Source organism: Schistocerca gregaria, unplaced genomic scaffold (genome assembly GCF_023897955.1).
Source record: "Schistocerca gregaria isolate iqSchGreg1 unplaced genomic scaffold, iqSchGreg1.2 ptg001073l, whole genome shotgun sequence".
In the NCBI taxonomy this organism is placed as follows: Eukaryota; Metazoa; Arthropoda; class Insecta; order Orthoptera; family Acrididae; genus Schistocerca; species Schistocerca gregaria.
In genome coordinates, this window is record NW_026062417.1 from 7,501 (window position 1) to 12,500 (window position 5,000).

Genomic DNA, 5,000 nt, shown 5'->3' on the forward strand with positions numbered 1-5,000 from the left:
CGGAGGCTGCCCGCCGAGTCATCGGAGGAACTGCGGCGGATCGCTGGCTGGCATCGTTTATGGTTAGAACTAGGGCGGTATCTGATCGCCTTCGAACCTCTAACTTTCGTTCTTGATTAATGAAAACATACTTGGCAAATGCTTTCGCTTCTGTTCGTCTTGCGACGATCCAAGAATTTCACCTCTAACGTCGCAATACGAATGCCCCCGCCTGTCCCTATTAATCATTACCTCGGGTTCCGAAAACCAACAAAATAGAACCGAGGTCCTATTCCATTATTCCATGCACACAGTATTCAGGCGGGCTTGCCTGCTTTAAGCACTCTAATTTGTTCAAAGTAAACGTGCCGGCCCACCGAGACACTCAACAAAGAGCACCCTGGTAGGATTTAAACGGGGTCCGCCTCGGGACGCGAAAGCACCCCTTCGGCTCGCCCCACCGGCAGGACGTCCCACGATACATGCCAGTTAAACACCGACGGGCGGTGAACCAACAGCGTGGGACACAAATCCAACTACGAGCTTTTTAACCGCAACAACTTTAATATACGCTATTGGAGCTGGAATTACCGCGGCTGCTGGCACCAGACTTGCCCTCCAATAGATACTCGTTAAAGGATTTAAAGTGTACTCATTCCGATTACGGGGCCTCGGATGAGTCCCGTATCGTTATTTTTCGTCACTACCTCCCCGTGCCGGGAGTGGGTAATTTGCGCGCCTGCTGCCTTCCTTGGATGTGGTAGCCGTTTCTCAGGCTCCCTCTCCGGAATCGAACCCTGATTCCCCGTTACCCGTTACAACCATGGTAGGCGCAGAACCTACCATCGACAGTTGATAAGGCAGACATTTGAAAGATGCGTCGCCGGTACGAGGACCGTGCGATCAGCCCAAAGTTATTCAGAGTCACCAAGGCAAACGGACCAGACAAGCCAATCCGATTGGTTTTGATCTAATAAAAGCGTCCCTTCCATCTCTGGTCGGGACTCTGTTTGCATGTATTAGCTCTAGAATTACCACAGTTATCCAAGTAACGTGGGTACGATCTAAGGAACCATAACTGATTTAATGAGCCATTCGCGGTTTCACCTTAATGCGGCTTGTACTGAGACATGCATGGCTTAATCTTTGAGACAAGCATATGACTACTGGCAGGATCAACCAGGGAGCTGCGTCAACTAGAGCTGAGCAGCCGGCCGCCCGGGAGTGTGTCCCAGGGGCCCGCGCGAACACGCAAGCGTCCGCTCAATTATTCTGCAAACAGGAGGAGGCCGAGCTCCCCTGCACGATACACCTCGAAACCCTCTCAGGTCCCGGCGGCGCGCAGCGCCGTCCTAGGTACTTGGTCGGTTTCGAGAGAGGCGCAATCGCCCGGAGTTAGGCGAGTAGACGGTTTTAGTGCGAACACCCTTGCTCCCAACTGAGCTTGCCGCTGCCGACAGAGGCCCGGGAGCGTGCTGTCGTGGCATTGCCGGCGGGAGACAACACGCGCCACCTATGGTGACCGGCAGCTCCAACGCCAGCGCCACACAAGGGCAAAGCCCCACTTGGGTGCAGAAGCGAACTCTCCCAGCACAGCGCACGCGCCAACACGTCCGCACAACTGCGATACAAACCACCTGCGAGAACCGCTGGGGCGACCGAGCAGCAGACGGCGTCGCGGCGCCGAGTGCCAGGCGGCGGCGCATCCTCAACGCACACAGTCCTCAATCAGACCAGCACACTGCAGATGTCCACCGCGCTTCGCACCGGGCTCGGCTGAACCAACTTTGGCCGCCAGGCGCCGCGTGCAGGGTGCGCCGCAGCGTAGCTGCGCCGCCTGCCGAGCCCGTCGGCTGGCGCTCCTGCCACTCGGCGCCCCCCACCAGCCGCCTGTTGCGCGTGCGCCCACGCAGCGCGCGGCCAACACGCCGGGCGGCCCCCCTTCACCGGCCGGGAACAGTCCCACCAAGCCACCGCCGCGTATCGCTTCATACCCACATGGGCCTAGTCACGTGTGTGGATGTGGCGGGTACCGCTGAAACAACCGGTTAATAGCTGTACCGATCGTCGCCATCACAGATTCACCTCCAGCGTGAACAACCGCTCAACAACGGATTTCCAGTTCATTTGCGTATCTTGGGCAGTAAACGTAGATGTCCACCTACATTTGCGAATTCAACAATTCTTGCATGCCAGGATGTCATGTGTCACGACACGCTACATCAGACCACATACACACTGCGACATGTGCAGAAGAGAACACGTGGAAGGTGGCCCGCGCACGTATGCGATGTCCCTTCCGCGATCCACTGTCAACCGGCATCTGCGGCATGTCCCAGATATGGAACGCGGTCCACCAGGGTAGCACTTTGTGTGAGGCAATACGACAAAGTCGGAATACACGCGTCACTACATCACACGGCTCACGCTGACCTGACCTGACTCACCGCACCACCACCCCCAGCGACCCAGGGTGACATACAATGCGTTCGTACGTTCCTCCCACACGCCTCTACGGCGTACCACAGTGCAACCTAGCTGTTATTGGGAGACGAGACAAGTAGCATCGAGCACAACATATGGAAATTGAGATTCGACACCGTTGGGCACAGCCAGCGTACGGTCACACGTATCACACTACTTCACTCTGTACGTAACTACCGATGATCGGTACAGCGTGTGGGTTACGCGTACGACATCAGCGGACAATGGACACAGACCATACCACGACGTACACTGAGGGCGTCGACATCTGAACGCAACTGAACAGCTGCGAGGCTCATTTAACACTCAAACGCCAGACCGACCAGCTTGAGAGGACGGAGACACAAAGAGAGGGGCAGAGGGGGGGGGGGGGGGGGCGATATAGTCCTATTGCAGTACAATTGACAGTGGATAGCGGGAATATGTGGAAAGTAAGCAACACTCGCAAGACATCTACATGAGGATAACAACGACACCAGAGATTCCGAGCAGTGAACTATGTTAGGCAAAGGGACAACGTGGGTTAGGTTAAGGGACAACGTGGGTTAGGTTAAGGGACAACGTGGGTTAGGTTAAGGGACAACGTGGGTTAGGTTAAGGGACAACGTGGGTTAGGTTAAGGGACAACGTGGGTTAGGTTAAGGGACAACGTGGGTTAGGTTAAGGGACAACGTGGGTTAGGTTAAGGGACAACGTGGGTTAGGTTAAGGGACAACGTGGGTTAGGTTAAGGGACAACGTGGGTTAGGTTAAGGGACAACGTGGGTTAGGTTAAGGGACAACGTGGGTTAGGTTAAGGGACAACGTGGGTTAGGTTAAGGGACAACGTGGGTTAGGTTAAGGGACAACGTGGGTTAGGTTAAGGGACAACGTGGGTTAGGTTAAGGGACAACGTGGGTTAGGTTAAGGGACAATGTGGGTTAGGTTAAGGGACAACGTGGGTTAGGTTAAGGGACAACGTGGGTTAGGTTAAGGGACAAATTGAGTTAGGTTAAGGGACAAATTGAGTTAGGTTAAGGGACAAATTGAGTTAGGTTAAGGGACAAATTGAGTTAGGTTAAGGGACAAATTGAGTTAGGTTAAGGGACAAATTGAGTTAGGTTAAGGGACAAATTGAGTTAGGTTAAGGGACAAATTGAGTTAGGTTAAGGGACAAATTGAGTTAGGTTAAGGGACAACGTGGGTTAGGTTAAGGGACAAATTGAGTTAGGTTAAGGGACAAATTGAGTTAGGTTAAGGGACAAATTGAGTTAGGTTAAGGGACAAATTGAGTTAGGTTAAGGGACAAATTGAGTTAGGTTAAGGGACAAATTGAGTTAGGTTAAGGGACAAATTGAGTTAGGTTAAGGGACAAATTGAGTTAGGTTAAGGGACAAATTGAGTTAGGTTAAGGGACAAATTGAGTTAGGTTAAGGGACAAATTGAGTTAGGTTAAGGGATAATCTGGTACAACCACAGTTAGGTTAAGCGATAATCTGGTACAGCCACAGTTAGGTTAAGCGATAATCTGGTACAGCCACAGTTAGGTTAAGCGATAATCTGGTACAGCCACAGTTAGGTTAAGCGATAATCTGGTACAGCCACAGTTAGGTTAAGCGATAATCTGGTACAGCCACAGTTAGGTTAAGCGATAATCTGGTACAGCCACAGTTAGGTTAAGCGATAATCTGGTACAGCCACAGTTAGGTTAAGCGATAATCTGGTACAGCCACAGTTAGGTTAAGCGATAATCTGGTACAGCCACAGTTAGGTTAAGCGATAATCTGGTAAAACCACAGTTAGGTTAAGCGATAAAGTTGGTTAAATTTGGTATTGTGTGGGAAGGGGGCAGAGAGGGGGGGGGGTGGATAGTGGTGGCAGTACGCGGATGCCTGAGTCACCGTCAGATACGTCACGTCGGTTCGATGCTTGTAGCAAGAGGCTGGCGGGTCTGTGTCTCTCACTTCTGCAATTTTTCATGTGGTATAACACGAGGGCGGGTGGTGATATTTGGTGCCCCTCTGTGTAGGATGTGTGTTGGTGGTGTTGGTTTATCTGAGCAATGGTAGTTGTCGGAGGAGTGTGGTATTGTGCTTTTATAGGTGGACCTACTGGTCTGGTTATCATAGTGTCGACGGTGCAATGTGGCAGAGAGGGTGCACTCGACATTGTCGCATTCCAGATGTTTACGTATTGTGTGTCTCCGTTGCAGGCCGAGAGTAGTGCATGTTCGAGTGTCTGGCTGACGTGCGATTCACGTTGTGTGCCCAGTCTTACAGCACGTATAGGGACATTCGCATAAATCATCTATATGTGGCCTTGCATCATTTACTAAGCAGTGCCGTGAGACGACCGAACTATTAGGAAAGTACTGATGTACCGCATAATGTTTACCTTCCACCACACGGCGAGTATCGACTGTGCCCAGCGTTGCCACCGCAGGCAGCGGTCACCGTCACCATTGTGCGGCGGAACGGAACATCTATATCCTCAGAGGAGCACTCTTTGCCGCCGGGCGTCAGGTCTCGCGGCCTGCCGGCCAGCGCCCATGACGAACTT

General features: G+C 52.4%; 1 non-coding gene across 1 annotated transcript in view; it reads right to left on the minus strand.

Annotated features, from left to right (window-relative positions):
* The window catches only part of LOC126327967 (small subunit ribosomal RNA), a 1,893-nt gene extending 728 nt beyond the window's left edge, over nt 1-1,165 (minus strand). The window contains exon 1 of the ribosomal RNA XR_007561581.1: nt 1-1,165. This exon is cut by the window's left edge and continues 728 nt beyond it. This is a non-coding gene — a ribosomal RNA (small subunit ribosomal RNA).
* Between the last annotated feature and the right edge of the window lie 3,835 nt (nt 1,166-5,000).